A 19160-nucleotide genomic window follows, 5' to 3' on the forward strand; every position below is an offset into this window, starting at 1 on the left:
AGTGTCCCCCTCACGGGTGATCCTGTAAAATAACTGCTGCTTCACCAGACATAGGTTCCTTTGAAAAGGCGATGGTAGCCAATGCAGATGCTGCCATTAAAGCAGTAGTAAGGCCTTCAAGAGGAACTTACTGGGAAAGACCCCACGCTGGGCGAGAGACTAAACGGAACACCGTTAAATTCGTACTTTTTCCAACTCGTTGTAAATGCTGTATTTGGCCTGGAATCTTCAGACAGTGTAATCTGCAATAGGCATGGTTGATACCTAGAGCGGTGAAGAATTTAGCCTTACAAAGCCAAGAGAAACAAGAATGTAAATTGGCAATGCACGATTACCTACGATAAGCTGAATTCCACCATCTCCTTCTAGATCCAAGAATATGGGTGAAGAACATGGAGAGCAGGAAGGTCTCATAATTCCATCCTGAATTTTATCAATGATCAACTTGAGTTGTTTAGCCTTCGAAGTGGAAATGGTGTTGCTTTACGTATTATTATCAGTAAGCTCAATCGTGAACATGCCAAATTTTGCAGCCCCCAATTTGATGGTAAGCTCGTCCAGATATGACTGGCATACATAGCGCAACTACGAGACCAACTAGGAAGCTAGATGGCTAAAATGATTATGCTGTTGTTTATCACTTCCTTGACGTCGTCAGCGTACGCCAGTCTCTTAAAAGAAAGCTGAAGTCCAATTCATACAAAACGAAGTAAGAATAGTTTTTACTTCTACTTGAGAAGAAGGTCCGTATTGCGGATGAAATCAGGGCCAAGAATCATAGAAAGAGCTAGGAAGCGAGCTATCATTGTTGTAAACATCAAAGTGAATCGCTACATTGGCAACTTAATCGTGAACTCCCCATACGCCTCCAGTTCGCCGGAGTTGCCCACCTTGCAACTCCCAAATCTGATTCTCTATGAGGGAAATCGACACGGAGGTTAATGATAATGAACTCCCCGTGTCAAATAGAGCACAAACCGTGTTCCCATTTACATTAAGACAAATAAATGGAACAGGAGTAATAGAAGAAGCAGCTATCCGATTCTACATTATGGTCTAGTCGCTGTAACCTTGCCCCTGTTCCTCATGTCAGAATTCTCTCTTTTCCTTGGATGGAAGGCCTTAAGGTCTCGTTTAAAATAGTCAGGGCTCTCACATTTAAAACACTCTGCTTCACCGTTTGGTAAGCATAGCGGCGTGACTGTGCGCCTGGTATTCTGCACGTACTTTGTTAATTGTTCATTGGGTTCTTTTAACCTTCAATAGCATTTGGACGCATTTGGACGCAGTGCGCGATGGGGTACAAATTATTTGCACAAATACTGACTGAATTCATTAAGACTATATTTTCTCACCCTGGTTGTACTAACTTAATACATTAACTAACCGGTATATTTTTGGTAGAATCGTTGCCTCCCCAAACCACTATTTTCACCTTGCTCCTGTAAATTAAGAAGGAACCACAGCAAGTGATGTATGTGTGCTTAGCTATCGATCGACAGTTTTCTAATATTTCGTAACAGTGCTTGTAAACGATTTGGTAGCTGAACAATACACTGTGTTACTGCACTCACGGTCCGTTGCGCACCCTTGCTGTCCATCAAGAGTACCCCAATCGACCTAGCTACAATATTCAATTTCCCTTGGAGTAGCATTCAATCGCATCAGTTTGAATCCCTCTCCTACATTCTGAGAAAACATTTCCTCAGTGCATGAAGAGAGGGCAGAAGTTTGTTCCTGTAACCGGGCTACTTGTTTACGCACTTGTTCGCTCCCTTACCTGCAACGCAAATCACACGACCTACTCACATAATGCGTTACGCAACGCAATTGGCGCTACTGTTCCAGTTCTACATCAATGTATCGACGAGCAGTCTTAGTTGATACCACAGTATTTTTTGCAAAGGTTGCATTTATGTATCATGCAGTGTTAGATTATAACAATTGTGGCAACATACTCGTATAGTGTGATCTGAATGGAATATTAATGTGATGAAAAATAAAGGAAACTAATTCACAACATTGACGAATGTGGAGATGGGCACTTCATAAAGTATAAAACTGTACTAATGTCAGACTACAGGACAAATGAGTCAGTCATACCAGGTGGTTATAACTAAAGTACAGCTATCACAGAGGTCCGTTGTGGGCAGCAGTTATTGTATTGCAGCGGAACTTGGTAGACATGCTAAGGAGCCGATTTACACTAGAAAAAAATTAGATCCAGTTTTGGTCACCAGAAGCAAACCTGGCTCTGCGAATACAAAAAAAAAAAAGATGTATAGAAATATTTCCATATGTTACGTATTAGGAGACCAGAAACCAGATGGCAGTTATAAGAATCGAGGGGCACGAAAGGCAAGCAGTGGTTGGGAAGGGAGTGAGACAGGGTTGTAGCCTGTCCCCGATGTTATTCAATCTGTATATTGAACAAGCAGTAAAGAAAACAAAAGAAAAATTCGGAGTAGGAATTAAAATCCATTGAGAAGAAATAAAAGCTTTGAGGTTCGCCAATGACATTGTAATTCTGCCAGACAGCAAAGGACCTGGAAGAGCAGCTGAACGGAATGGACAGTGTCTTGAAAGGAGGATATAAGATGAACATCAACAACAGCAAAACGAGGATAATAGAATGTAGTCGAATTAATTCGGGTGATGCTGAGGGTATTAGATTAGGAAATGAGACGCTTAAAGCAGTAAATGAGTTTTGCTATTTGGGGAGCAAAATAACATGATGGTCGAAGTAGAGAAGATATAAAACGTAGACTGGCAAAGACAAGGAAATCGCTTCTGAAGAAGAGAAATTTGTTAACATCGAGTATAGATTTAAGTGTCAGGAATTCGTTTCTGAAAGTATTTGTATGGGGTGTAGCCATTTATGGAAGTGAAACGTGGACAATTAATAGTTTAGACAAATAGAGAATAGAAGCTTTCGAAATGTGGTGCTACAGAGGGATTCTGAAGATTAGATGGGCAGATCACATAACTAATGAGGAGGTATTGAATAGAATTGGGGGGAAGAAATTTGTGGCACAAGTTGACTCGAAGAAGGGATCGGTTGGTAGGACATATTCTGAGGCATCAAGGGATCACCAATTTAGTGTTGGACGGCAGCGCGGAGAGTAAAAATCGTAGAGGGAGACCAAGAGATGAATACACTAAACAGATTCAGAAGGATGTAGGTTGCAGTAGGTACTGGGAGATGAAGAAGCTTGCACAGGATAGAGTAGCATGTAGAGCTGCATCAAACCAGTTTCTGCACTGAAGACTACAACACGTATGAGGAAGGGACGTGGCAGAAAAGGTCAAACAAGTGCGAAAGGCTTACTGTTGATTTTATTATTAACAGTTGACTTGTCAAATGACAGCATAGATATCATACCGTCATACAAACAGTGTACAGCACCAGATTTGCACCGGTTGCCAAAATTGGAACTCTTGTTTTCTAGAGTAAATCGATTTTGCATTAACGCGTTAGCAAGCAGATGGTAGACTTAGTCAGTGCTATACCTCTAGCATCCAGCAGTGAGGCCGATACGTGTACATCTACATCCGTACGCTACAAACCACACTAAAGTGCATAACATAGGGTACTTCCCATCGTTATTAGGGCTTGTTCCTGTTCCACTCACATATGGAGCACATAAAGAATGATTGTTTAAACATGTGTCAGCACTGTACTTAATCTAATGTTACCCCCGCGATTTCTATGGGAGCGGTACGTAGGGGGTTGTAATGTATCAAATTATTGTAAGATAGGAAGGAAGATTTAAACGTTTGATCTATGACGAGGTCAATAGGAACGAAGTAGAAGGTCGGATTAGATATATTTTCTTTTTGCTTTCAGCAAAGGAAGCACACCCGAATACGACTTGATTGCGACGTCCGTTATCAGCGACTCCTCCAGCAGGTGGTAAGAGGCCCTAGCGGGCCGTCACATGGACCTGGCAAATGACGTCAGGCCAGAGATTTAACCCAGCTGCAGGGCCGCTGCAGGGCACGTCGAATCATGATGCTGCGCTGATGTCTTTACACCACTTACACCACCCTTTCGTGACCAGGCTATTTACCGGATTTCAACTAGACTACGTTTTGGAGTTACACATCTACGGATTATTGACAAACTTGCTCTACCCTTGACTGTCTGAATTACTCTGTCACTGTGTTCTACAATTTACGATGACCTGACCCGGACAATTTGCAGACTATCACGTGATTACAGTACATGCATGTTTTATGTGTGATACAAAGTGTGTGGCACCATAGCAGGTATGTTATACTCAATTCATTGCTAGGATACTGTAGAACTGCAGTTCGACTACGCAAACGATTGTTTACAAACACTTGTGCGGCCCTTGTTTCTCATGTGTGACATCCTTATTAGGCAATGTCAGTACAGGTGTCAGGAGAATATAAAGAAGGCCAGCTTGAATGGTCACAAATTTATTGACTTAAAAATCTCAACTGCAGGAATACATCTCACTAAAACGTATTTAGAAAATGCCCAGAAACAGTTTTCATGGTAGTATCCGCAAATAATCTTCAGTCTAATGCATAGCTCTCATACAGGGTATGGAGATAAAATTTGACCAATAACAGCTCACATTTAGGTGTATCAGGTTTTCAGCAAAGTCCTAGAAACAATCCTCTTCAAACACTGCCAAAAACATCTCGGATGACCTCTCGGTCATCCCAACATACAGTTTGGTTTCCTTAGTAAATTTCCTATAATTAATGAAAGCTTTGATCTAGTCCACTTTCTACACTAATTACAAAACATGCATGTTTACGCATCCCTTGGAAATTCCCAAGCTAAGACTGTGGCTGCAATTCTAGCTTCCTGTCAGCGCACTGCTGATTTGGGCTTTCAGTCAGTGGTATCTGCTTAATAGTATCCTTTCTAATATCCGTCTTATATGTTAATAAAGAAGTGTACGCCCCAAAGATCCGTCTTAACACCGGTTCTTTAACTTCTATACACAGCTGACGATCCGTTACTTGATTCTATGGCGTTCCTGTTGTAATACCCTGATGATAATGCTTTCATTGGCGTCCATCCCGTTTTCTGTTCTTCCCATCGATCCCTGCAACTTCAACAATTTCACCTTTTGGGGTACCCAGTGAAAGCTTTTGAACACTAAGATAATTATCAGCCGGTCACAAAGTTGAGTCGATTGCCCACCCACCAACCATTCAAAAGAAAGTCAGTTAATGGTATACCTCTGGGTATACATGCTAGTTGTTATTTCCATTTTATGCACATCATATTCTAGGGGCGCTGCGAGTTTACTGTTACGTGCACTCGCTGCCTGGATTCCAATCCACAGAACACCAAAATACCAGAAGAGCAAGGCCCACGTTACGATATGGAAACAAAGACCGACAGTGGCGCAGTTAGTGGTCTGGAAGTGAACTTCGAATTCGTGAAAATAATGGTGCGATAAACTGTATTCTTGCTTTGCGAAATACGAGATACTAGATGATGTTATTTTTCATTTATACTTCATGGCTGGGGCTGGTAGTCTGGTGTGGAGTGCATTTATTTGTAAAACCCAACACTGCAACTTCGACCATGTGGCTCTTATCAAATGGAAATTGTATTTCTGATAACGACCTGTTTGTGTGCATTGCACACTTTGAATTGCATTGTAATTATGTTTCTCTTCTTTTGCTAAAATTTTGCTTTGACCTGTAATATTGAGTGGAGTCAATGATTCCGTATTTGTTTTTGTTTCGCATGAAACAGAAGCTGGTCTCGTCACATGATATTCTGTGGACTCAAGTCTATTTGTTACTGCTTATGAATCCGTGCGTGAACTGCGCGAATTAAATGTATTATAAGTACATTGCTGGCATACTATGTTATTTTTGTGTCCGCAGCTCGTGGTCGTGCGGTAGCGTTCTCGCTTCCCACGCCCGGGTTCCCGGGTTCGATTCCCGGCGGGGTCAGGGATTTTCTCTGCCTCGTGATGACTGGGTGTTGTGTGATGTCCTTAAGTTAGTTAGGTTTAAGTAGTTCTAAGTTCTAGGGGACTGATGACCATAGCTGTTAAGTCCCATGGTGCTCAGCGCCATTTGAACCATTTTTTGTTATTTTTGTTCCTATTCGTTTTTCGTACTCTCGCATTTAATGGAGAACACAGAAATTTTCATTGACTTCTCTGAAATGTACTGCTTGCAGTACCTGTTTTTAACGCGTGAAAAGGTTTACCTACCTGCAGTCGCATTTTTAGCATTTGGAAGGAAGGGTGCTCTTAGTCACCAAGACCACAAAGCATACTCTGCACTTTGCAAGCCACTGTGAAATGCATGGCACTCAGTGTCAAGAAGCAACACCATTTAAAGCAGAATCACATACTCATTCCTTGAGAAGATATGAGAAAGCTGAATACCAATACTGTCAAAACCTGCTGACATGAAGTTCTCCATTAAATAAGATAAAGTAATGAAGAGGGGCAGCAGCCTTTTCAGTAGTTGCAAGGGCAACAGTCTGGGTGATCGACTGATCTGGCCTTGTAACAATAACCAAAACGGCTTTGCTGTGCTGGTACTGCGAACGGCTGAAAGCAAGGGGAAAGTACGGCCGTAATTTTTCCCGAGGGCATGCAGCTTCACTGTATGATTAAATGATGATGGCGTCCTCTTGGGTAAAATATTCCGGAGGTAAAATAATCCCCCATTCCGATCTCCGGGCGAGGACTACTCAAGAGGATGTCGTTAACAGGAGAAAGAAAACTGGCGTTCTACGGATCGGAGTTTCGAATTTCAGATCACTTAATCGGGCAGGTAGGTTAGAAAATTTAAAAAGGGAAATGGATAGGTTAAAGTTAGATATAGCGGGAATTAGTGAAGTTCGGTGGCAGGAGGAACAAGACTTCTGGTCAGGTGACTACAGGGTTATAAACACAAAATCAAATAGGGGTAATGCAGGAGTAGATTTAATAATGAATAGGAAAATAGGAATGCGGATAAGCTACTACAAACGGCATAGTGAACGCATTATTGTGGCCAAGATAGATACGAAGCCCACACCTACTACAGTAGTACAAGTTTATATGCCAAGTAGCTCTGCAGATGACGATGAAATTGAAGAAATGTATGATGAAATAAAAGAAATTATTCAGATAGTGAAGGGTGACGAAAATTTAATAGTCATGGGTGACTGGAATTCGGTAGTAGGAAAAGGGAGAGAAGGAAACATTGCAGGTGAATATGGATTGGGGCTAAGAAATGAAAGAGGAAGCCGCCTGGTAGAATTCTGCACAGAGCACAACTTAATCATAGCTAACACTTGGTTTAACAATCATGAAAGAAGGTTGTATACATGGAAGAACCCTGGAGATACTAGAAGGTATCAGATAGATTATATAATGGTAAGACAGAGATTTAGGAACCAGGTTTTAAATTGTAAGACATTTCCAGGGGCAGATGTGGACTCTGACCATAATCTATTGGTTATGGCCTGTAGATTAAAACTGAAGAAACTGCAAAAAGGTGGGAACTTAAGGAGATGGGACCTGGATAAACTGAAAGAACCAGAGGTTGTACAGAGTTTCAGGGAGAGCATAAGGGAACAATTGACAGGAATGGGGGAAAGAAATACAGTAGAAGAAGAATGGGTAGCTTTGAGGGATGAAGTAGTGAAGGCAGCAGAGAATCAAGTAGGTAAAAAGACGAGGGCTAGTAGAAATCCTTGGGTAAAAGAAGAAATATTGAATTTAATTGATGAAAGGAGAAAATATAAAAATGCAGTAAATGAAGCAGGCAAAAAGGAATACAAACGTCTCAAAAATGAGATCGACAGGAAGTGCAAAATGGCTAAGCAGGGATGGCTAGAGGACAAATGTAAGGATGTAGAAGTTTATCTCACTAGGGGTAAGATAGATACTGCCTACAGGAAAATTAAACAGACCTTTGGAAATAAGAGAACCACTTGTATGAACATCAAGAGCTCAGATGGAAACCCAGTTCTAAGCAAAGAAGGGAAAGCAGAAAGGTGGAAGGAGTATACAGAGGGTCTATACAAGGGCGATGTACTTGAGGACAATATTATGGAAAGGGAAGAGGATGTAGATGAAGATGAAATGTGAGATACGATACTGCGTGAAGAGTTTGACAGAGCACTGAAAGACCTGAGTCGAAACAAGGCCCCCGGAGTAGACAACATTCCATTGGAACTACTGACGGCCTTGGGAGAGCCAGTCCTGACAAAACTCTACCATCTGGTGAGCAAGATGTATGAAACAGGCGAAATACCCACAGACTTCAAGAAGAATATAATAATTCCAATCCCATAGAAAGCAGGTGTTGACAAATGTGAAAATTACCGAACAATCAGTTTAATAAGCCACAGCTGCAAAATACTAACACGAATTCTTTACAGACGAATGGAAAAAACTAGTAGAAGCTGACCTCGGGGAAGATCAGTTAGGATTCCATAGAAATACTGGAACACGTGAGGCAATACTGACCTTACGGGTTATCTTAGAAGAAAGATTAAGGAAAGGCAAACCTACGTTTCTAGCATTTGTAGACTTAGAGAAAGCTTTTGACAATGTTGACTGGAATACTCTCTTTCAAATTCTAAAGGTGACAGGGGTAAAATACAGGGAGCGAAAGGCTATTTTCAATTTGTACAGAAACCAGATGGCAGTTATAAGAGTCGAGGGACATGAAAGGGAAGCAGTTGTTGGGAAGGGAGTAAGAGAAGGTTGTAGCCTCTCCCCGATGTTATTCAATCTGTATATTGAGCAAGCAGTAAAGGAAACAAAAGAAAAATTCGGAGTAGGTATTAAAATCAATGGAGAAGAAATAAAAACTTTGAAGTTCGCCGATGACATTGTAATTCTGTCAGAGACAGCAAAGGACTTGGAAGAGCAGTTGAATGGAATGGATAGCGTCTTGAAAGGAGGATAGAAGACGAACATCAACAAAAGCAAAACGAGGATAATGGAATGTAGTCGAATTAAGTCGGGTTATTCTGACGGAATTAGATTAGGAAATGAGATACTTAAAGTAGTAAAGGAGTTTTGCTATTTGGGGAGTAAAATAACTGATGATGGCCGAAGTAGAGAGGATATAAAATGTAGACTGGCAATGGCAAGGAAAGCGTTTCTGAAGAAGAGAAATTTGTTAACATCGAGTATAGATTTAAGTGTCAGGAAGCTATTTCTGAAAGTATTTGTATGGAGTGTAGCCATGTATGGAAGTGAAACATGGACGATAACTAGTTTGGAAAAGAAGAGAATAGAAATGTGGTGCTACAGAAGAATGCTGAAGATTAGGTGGGTAGATCACATAACCAATGGGGAAGTATTGAATAGGATTGGGGGAGAAAAGTTTGTGGCACAACTTGACCAGAAGAAGGGATCGGTTGGTAGGACATGTTCTGAGGCATCAAGGGATCACCAGTTTAGTATTGGAGGGCAGCGTGGAGGGAAAAAATCGTAGAGGGAGACCAAGAGATGAGTACACTAAGCAGATTCAGAAGGCTGTAAGTTGCATTAGGTACTGGGAGATGAAGAAGCTGGCACAGGATAGAGTAGCATGGAGAGCTGCATCAAACCAGTCTCAGGACTGAAGACCACAACAACAACAACAAAGTAATGGATGATGAGGGAACTCAAAATATGAGCAACATATTTACAATGCAATTCAAAGTGTGCAATACACACGAGAAGCCATCATCAGGAACACAATGTGGTGAAACTAGCTTCTGTTAACTCTGAAATTAAAACAAATATGGAAGACCAAAAATCAACCAATAATAAAGTGAGATGAAGAATTGATAAACTTAAAACGCGTAAAGTGACCTGTCAGTGAACCAAGGTCCTGTTACCGGAAGTGTGCACCCCCGTGTTCCAACCAGACGGTGAATCACTGTTGTCCTGTGCTGCTATTTACAGCTGTGTTGGACTCCCAACATCCATTGCGTCCTTTGATGCTCCATTTGTTTTTCAGATACTGATGTTCCCAGAAACCCACATTCTCCGTCCTGGTGGATGTGATGACCGGCGAGATGTTAGTAAACTGAGTGCCAGACGTCAATCCTTGTTTAAACTGAAACCTCCGTCCCTGTTAGAGTTTGACATATTTACGTAGGCCAACAGACTCCTTAGTTTCACTGTCCCAGAAACTTTGCATCTTCTTCGCTATACTGGTGTTCTCATTTTTATGCAAAAGCATTATCAAGCACTCTATCGAAATAAATGTGTAAGTCAGGGGTGCACAGAGAGCAGCCCATGGACCTAATATGGCCCGTCATTGATCTGATAGCTGCCCACTCCTCGCCGTTCTTGTAGAATGTTTTTTATTCGTCTTTCATTGTGGAGCGAATCGTTGAATTACTATCGTTAAGTCGATGGAAACAGTTATGTGGTATTGGTAGATAATGCATTAAAATGCGGTAGCCTCTTTCGGTGAACTTATAAACAACGTTTTTCCATATGTACATTAACAAAGATAAAAGTATAGAAACCGCTTGACGAATGGCAGTTTAGAGTCTATTTTGCACTTGTTTACGACAAAAATTCATCCATACATTATGGTGATTGCCAGCCGTTGTGGCCGAGCCTTTCTAGGCGCTTCAGTCCGGAACCGCGCTGCTGCTACGGTCGCAGGTTCGAATCCTGCCTCGGGCATGAGTGTGTGATGTCCTTAGATTAGTTAGGTTTAAGTAGTTCTAAGTCTAGGGGACTGATGACCTCAGATGTTAAGTCCCATAGTGCTTAGAGCCAATTTTGAACCATTTCGGTAATTGTGAAATCAATGACGTCATGTTTTAAATTAAATTGTGTAAATAATGTTTCTTTAAAAATACATTTTTGTAATTATATTTATCAAATAAAATGTATATTTGTGGATCGAATGATTTGGAAAACTTATTTATGCAGTTATTTTACTTTATTTTATGCTTGCGGCCCCTACAGTGTCACAGAGAGGGGTTTGCGGCCTGCGGTATTAACAAGTAAATGCATCCCTGCTCTAAATCCTTGGAAGACAAGTGCTCCCCCCTCATTGTATATAACCTACTACCATTCCCTCCCTCATCTTGCTACATCCCACGCCTCTTCAGACGCACAGGATATTTTTGCCTCGATTCAGTCTTCCATGAACTTTAGTCCCAATATCCCAATGAATCCGTTATCCTTCAAAATGCAGGCTCGCTGCCAAGCACAACCCACGTACCTTTCTACTGCTAACACTCCACATCCTTACGCACGGCACTTTTATTCTACATCTTTTCTTTTTTTTTTACATTTTATCTTCTCCAATACATTCCTCATTCAAATTCTGTATTCACAGTACCAGTTACTGACACCATCAACATTTCCACTGAACCTAAATAGCATAATTATTATAATTTCGCTAGCTGGGATATCCGGCTTCGCTCAGGTTGTACTTGTCTTCGTCCGCGCTGATCGTAGGGAGTTATTTTCATCCCTGGCTTGAGTTCGCAGTCTTGTAATAAGATTGTGACGCAATTCTTGATTCTTCAATCCATTCATTTCGTTGTTCTTCGGTTTCTGTGCTTCCCATGATGTCCATTCTCGTTCGTTCAGAACTTAAATGTGCTTCGCACTATTAGACCTCTTCGTTGTTTCACTGCTCTTTTTGTTTTCACCGTTCTGCTTCAAAACTGGCGAGATCTCCTCTTCTACGTTTGGGCATTGTCTAAAATATAAATCTAATCAAATTTATATTTATAAACAGTCTAAGTTCACTTTACACACTTCACACTTTATTTTTGATGTATATTCAGTCACTATATCACTTTGAGTGCTCGCACTTCACTGTCTGTATTTATTCACTCACTGCACTACTTTTTCGCTTTCTCTCTTCGTAAATAATAAGAAACTGACGTTCGAACCCACGACAGGTTTTTACCAATGGGTATCCCCACCAGTGGCCAATTCCAGAACATACCAAAAGGGATTCAAATGATCCACAATGTTCCAGACCGTTCCACGACATTAGAGAGTGTTCTGGTCTGTTCCACAATGATCTGGGATGTTTCGGGATGTACCAAAACATTCTGAAATCGGGTTACAGACTACTCATGAACATTACAGAACATCCAGGATCATTACTGAACATTCTGAAATGTTGTCGAATGCTCTCGAATATATTCGAATGTTCTGGAATGTTGTCGAATATTCTTCAATGTTGTGGAATGTTCTAGAAACTTCTATGGGGCGGAACTTCCCACCCCTTACACCTTCAAAAACACGCCCTTCAGGTAAAAACGGAAACCTTCTTCCCGAATGTTCCAGACTATTCACAAATGTTCCAGACTATTCCCGAACATCCCAGAACATCCCGAATCATTCTGGAACATTCAGGAACATTCTGGAATGTTATCGAATGTTCCCGAATACTCTCGAATGTTCTGGAATGTTCTAGAGAACGAAACTACCCAGCCCATACATCTTCAAAAGCATGCCCTTCAGGAAAAACAAGAATCTTCTTTAATAGATGGGGGACAGAGGGCTACCACACCAAATAACGAGCTTGATCGTACCAGGACTCGTTTCCGTGTTTTTGCGGCACGCACATTGCACACTTTTATAATATATGTTGATAAATTCAGCATTGTTTTATCTTTAAAAAATTATTTTTATGATGCTCTTTTTTTGTAAACCAATGCTGAAGAGGGGTGTAATGGATGCTGCCAGCCCACTCTCTGTATGGGATCCGCAAGCAACGAATAAGTAAAAGACGTATCGTGTAAGAAATCTTGTTTTTCACGGTCCGTTCGTGGTAGCGAAGAGGAACAAACTTTAATTGGGACTGTACGAAAGAGTATCCACTATCAGGCACTTTGTAATGATTTGTAGAGTATAGGTCTATTTGTAGATAAACAGACAAATAGGATAATGCGAAGAATAACTTAAATGTCTTGTATAATATTAATAGTTCGGTATCTGTATCTTCAAAATGAAACCCTCTCATTTTCCTGCTTCATTGTCGCAAGTTATTGTTTGAGAATTAAGTGTTTTATTTCCTCGTTCTTACTGTCAAGTTAAAGGGCGCTTTCCTCACTAGACTGCTCGAAGAAGACTTTTAATACTTCAAGTCACAGACTTCGGTAATGACAGAATTTAGTTCACAAAAGATACCGGCTATTAACAAATGGTTCAAATGGCTCTAAGCACTATGGAACATCTGAGGTCATCAGTCCCCTAGAACTTAGAACTACTTAAACCTAACTCACCTAAGGACATCACACACATCCATGCCCGAGGCAGGATTCGAACCTGCGACCGTAGCAGCAGCGCGGTTCCGGACTGAAGCGTCTAGAACCGCTCGGCCACGGCTATTAACAGATTTAGACAAAAAGATAGGGATAAGCCATTACTATCTGTCGTTGGGCACTAAAACTCACGAAATCGTGTCATAAACTTTTGGAGAAGCATTTCCCTCTGATTTGAATTTATGATGGGCCACAGGGACTTCAAGTAATTTACAAGGCCAACCGGTCGGTCTTCTTTGTTATGCGGCCTGTGTCCCTAACTCACGGTAACAGCAAAGAAATCATGAGCTGTGCTTGTCGAAGTAAGCCAAACCACACAGACATGAGAAAAAAGGGATAATTTAGCTTACTCGAACCGCCGAATTTAGGCCTTTTACGAGGGGTGCAGCAGTGAGAAAAATGTCGGACGGCAGAGCCCGTGGCTATTGGCTCAATGTATGAACTTCTTATTCTTTAATTTAAGCAGTGCGAATTGTCTGGCGGGACGTAAATGTATTGCTCCGATGAGGACTAGGGGACGAAATAAGCCTCTTGACAGTTTAGAGCTCCAAAAAAATCTTTTTAGTGCCTCGTGTTTTGCAAGAAAGTTGTACTAATGCGCAAATAAAACGTTTGGTTTGCTTAAAATTTTTTCTCACAATTAAAGTGACCTTGACTATGAAAAGTATAACTTAATTTTCACCTCAAATAGTGGTATAAACACTAATTCGATCTTCATAATACAAGATGAAGGTTCTAATTGAAATGAAATACTCAAACAGCAAAACTCGATATCAGATCGGCATACTGGCTTTCGAACAATGTACGTTACCATTCCTGAGACACCTTTCACTAACACAGAAAATGCACAACATAAGAACATATGTGAGGAGTCTATAGGGGACTACATTAACGGTAGAAACTTTTGATGATTATTTAAAAAAAAAATGGTTCAAATGTTCAAATGGCTCTGAGCACTATGGGACTTAACTTCTGAGGTCATCAGTCCCTAGAGCTTAGAACTACTTAAACCTAACTAACCTAAGGACATCACACACATCCATGCCCGAGGCCGGTTTCGAACCTGCGACCGTAGCGGTCGCGCGGCTCCAGACTGTAGCGCCTAGAACCGCTTGGCCACTCCGGCCGGCGATGATTATTCCCAATTACTATTCAGAACAGTACGAAGTACAAAATTTGTTGCCAACTACACATACCCACACCGGTATTGCGAGACAGGACAAGCGAGAATAATTGAAGGAAAGGAGTTCCTTCTCTCAACAAACTGAGAATTTTTTATATATCAATGCATTTATCTGAACTTTATTCACTTACATAAATAGTTCTTGTCTCTTTGAACTTACGGAAGCGAAATTCTTATCTTACGCTTGGACTGGTGTATATTTTATTAGGCCGATATGGATAAATAAAAATGACAGATTATTTTATTTCTTTCTCTTCATTTATGTTATTCGAGTAAAAATGACGGTGCCAGACAGACGTATACCGACAACGTGGATGCTTACTGTTATTTGATGTAAATGGTCACGTGGGACTATTGTGCCTGTCATCCACGAACGCCCACAGATTGTGCACTGTGAAGAGGTCATGCCTCGTCAAATGGTTGGCCATTGGCATTTCGTGTTCAGAGAAGGAAGGCACCCGTTCCTTGAGCTAAAAGCCACACACTCGGGCCGTTACTTCCAAATCTATGCTGATGTGGAACAGGCTGTGCGACAGTTCCTTGCATCGCAGGGCACGATGTTCTATAAGAGTGGTGCCTTCTATCTGACTGCTCGCTTGTTTTCGGCACTAATACTATGACGAAACTTACTTTCGGAACGTCCCTGGTAGTTACGAGGGTGTATGCCCCTGACACCATGGGGAACGGAACAATTCGACGTATCACGTGAGTGGAGTGATGGTTGGTTCAAATGGCTCTGAGCACTATGGGGCTTGACATCTGAGGTCCTCAGTCCCCTAGAACTTAGAACTACTTAAACCTAACTAACCTAAGGACATCACATACATCCATGCCCGAGGCAGGATTCGAACCTGCGACCGTAGCGGTCGCGCGGTTCCAGACTGTAGCGCGGTTCCAGACTGTAGCGCGGTTCCAGACTCCGGCCGGCTTAGTGGAGTGATCTTGATGTATGAAGGATGACAACTCCAGCTGTATTTATACGCCTTACTTGTAATCAGTTTAGGTGTAACATAGAAACCGATTGCAAATAAGACCTATAAATCTAGTTGAAGTTCCCGGAGTGAATTTGCACTCTGCAGTGGATTGTGCGCTGATATAAAACTCCTTGGCACACTAAAACTGTGTGTCAGACTAGGACTCGAACACCGGACCTTCGCCTTTTGCGGACAAGTACTCTACCATCTGAGCAACTGGACCACGACTCACGAACAGTCCTCATAGCAGTTTCACTTGCACTTGTCCGTGAATGACAAAGGTCCTAGGTTCGAGTCGCTTTAATCTACCACGAAATTTCACAGCGGAAGTTGTCTTCACTACGACGTAAAGTTATAGTGACAGCTGCCGTTTCACGATCTATTAAAAGATAGATGTACAGAGGTTGAATGGTGGGTCGTCTGGTCATCAGCGCGACAGTCGAGCACAGGATAGACAAAACACGCGATTTGACAGCTGCCAGACCGTGGATAAACGGCGCCCGGCACACTCCATTTCGGATGTCTTGTTGGCACATGCTTTTCAAGGTCCAGAATGGTGGGAATTTGAAAATTCGTGGTAAGGTATTGCGGGACCAAACTGCTGAGGTCATCGGTCCCTAAACCTACACATTACTTAATCTAACTTAAACTAACTTACGCTATGGACAACACACACACCCATACCTGAGGGAGGGCTCGAACCTCCGATGGGGGAGCCGCACGGGCCGTGACAAGGCGCCTCAGACCACGCTCCAAAATGGTCAAGCTCTACTGTGAGTACTGCAATTCGAGGGAAATCTTCGCTGCCAGAGTTCCTTGCCGCTGTCAAAAACACGTTGATGACGTTTTATCGTCGACAGTGATAAATAGCTGCAAGACGGGCTACTGGCAGCAAATAACTCACTAGCATAATTCCAAACAGCAACAATAAGCAGCCTCTTGTAGGTTAGATGAGCCATCGCAAACAGCAGGGCGCAGATATTAACAAGGCCACAGGAATATCTTGTCCAAACGTCCGAATTTGAGCCCCTCTCTCTTCCTGCCCTAAGTAAATGAATACCACTTACTATTAATATTTATTATTATTATTCTCAAGTGACTAACCAACAGCTGAAACGTAGGAAAACGTTACCTACACTGACAAATTATAGTACACGTCGATACACATTGGTGACAGGGCGCGAGTGACTCACGAACCGTACGAGGAAGGGCATAAATCGTACCAACGAAGCACCGCTCAGGCAGCTGGGGATGTTTACATCGGACGAAACGAGGTCCATAGACATGTGTCTCACAGTCCTTTCTCGGCGGTAGGTACATTGTTCGGCCATGATCCTTCTGCCTGAGTACAAAAAATCTTATGAGGACTGTGCATAGAACAGTCCATCGTTCTCGCCCCAATTTAGTTCTCATACCATTGCAAATATGTGTGGAAGAGATATTACTGTTAGAGACGTTGAGAAACAGCTGAAGTCGTTAAAATTCAACAAAGATCCAGAGCCAGATGGAATCTCTACCAAATTCAATACTGAGTTTTCATCTGAGTTTGCCCCTCTTTTAAATATAATCTAGATGCCACAAACAAAAAACAGTACTCAGTAGTAGGAAAAAGCACACGTCACCCGTATAAAATATTATCAGCTCATGCGTAATCAGGTATCTCTAATGGAATGATGTCCTCCATGTCAACCAGCATGGATTACGAAAAAACCGATCATGTTTTTTTTAGACTGGATTGAGGCTTATTATTACTTTTAATTTTTTTGGGAGGATGCAGAACATTAACTCGATAGAGTCATCGACAGATGAAGTAGTTCGAGTATACCCCAGGAATGTGTGAGACCCTTGCTGTCCTTCTCTATGTATAAAAGACGCTGTACTGAGTGACTGACTCACTGACTCATCACCGTCCAGTCCAAACAGCTACGGATAGAAACTTTAAATTTGGAGAATGTGTGGATCTTATACTGTAAGCGTCGTATAACATGGGATTTCCCGAAGTTCCAACCCTAAGGGGATGAAGTAGGGGATGAAAGATGTTTTGAATAACGTCACTATTAAGGCAATTTTGAAGCTAGACTAACGAATGTTGGTATTTGGTGTCTCGGTCAGAAATAAAGAAATACATGTTTCAGCATTTTTGGAAATAGTGAAATAGTGGGTGAAAGCTTGTTTTGAAAATATATCATTATTAAAGAATTACTAAAGTACTTTTAAAGCCACATCAATGAACGTTGGTATTTGACTTCTCGGTTACAAAAAACAATATTTGATTGTTTTTGGAAACCGAACCCCTAAATTGGTGAAATAGGGGATGAGATTTTTTATGAAACTATTTTATTAAGAATTCATTTTTAAAGCTAAATCTACGAAAATTCAAATTTGGTTTCTCAGTTGGAAATTCAACCCCTATGGAAGTGGTACAGGGATGAAAGTTTTGTGGAAATATTTCACTGTGCGAACATTTTTGAAGTTAAATCTATGAAAATCTGCATTTGTATTCTCAGTTAGAAATAAAACCTTTAAGTGTCATTGTTTCTGGAATTCAACCCCTAAGGGGATGAAATAGGGGGTGAAACGTTTTATGAAAATACTTCATTGTGAAAGCATTTTTAAAGATAAATCCTAGAAAATTCGTGTTTAGCTTCATTTACACATAAAAAACAGGTTTTTCAATGTTTTCTGAAACGCAACTCCTAAGGCTGTGAAATAGGGTCAGACTGATACACTGGCTCGTCATCGCCCAGCCCAGACTGCTAAGGATAGAAACTTGAAGCTTGGAGAGGGTGTGAACCTTATACCGTAGGCATAGTTTAAGAATGCAGTTCCACTCATACGAGGGTGAAATAGGGGCTTCAGAAAGTATGTCACTATTGACGGAATTTTGAAGCTACTGCGAAAACTGGCATTGGGTTTCTCAGTCAGAAAATAAAAGATACGTGTTTCAGTATTTTTGGAAATTCAACCAGTAAGGGATTAAAACAGTGGATGAAAGATTTTTGAAAATAAAAAATTACTAAAAAACTACTATGGGGTTTTTAAAGGATACATCTGTGACAGTGGTACTTGACTTCTCCGTTAGAAATGAAAAAAAATACATTTTTCAGTGTTTCTGGAAATTCAGCCCCTAAAGGAGTGGAATAAGGGATGAATATTTTTTAGAAAATATTTCGCTACATTAAAAAAAATTAAAGTTAAATTAATGAAGATTGGTATTTCACTTCTCGGTCAGATATAAAGAAATAGTGGTAAGGAATGAAAGTTGCTATGGAAAAATCTCCACAAGAACGCAAAATTCATGATTAACAAAAACTTTCGACTCCAGCTACCAGAATCACTTTTTGGTCGGAAGTACATTCGGGAAAGGCCATGTTTATATGGTCTTAGTTAGCATGAAAAGTTTGTGTGTTGCAGTTTGTGACCAACATAAAAATTCTTTTAAATTAAAAAAAAAAAATAAACCTCTCTAAAGACCATAAAATTTACGCGAGAGAAGCAGCGGGCGCTAAGCTAGTGTTTTGTATTATTGATCTTCGGACAAATGAATAGTAACCTCAAACTTTTTGCGGACGATGCAGTTATCTATATCAAAATACAGTCTGAAAGTGAATGTGCAAATATGTAGTCGCTCTTGATAAGATTTCAAAGCGATGCAAAGACTGGGAACCCGCTTTAAATTTTCGAAAATGTAAAACTGTTCACTTCACACAGTGAAAATACGTAGTATCCTATGACTATAATATCAGCAAGT

This window comes from Schistocerca piceifrons, chromosome 1 (assembly GCF_021461385.2).
Source record: "Schistocerca piceifrons isolate TAMUIC-IGC-003096 chromosome 1, iqSchPice1.1, whole genome shotgun sequence".
Classification (NCBI taxonomy): domain Eukaryota; kingdom Metazoa; phylum Arthropoda; class Insecta; order Orthoptera; family Acrididae; genus Schistocerca; species Schistocerca piceifrons.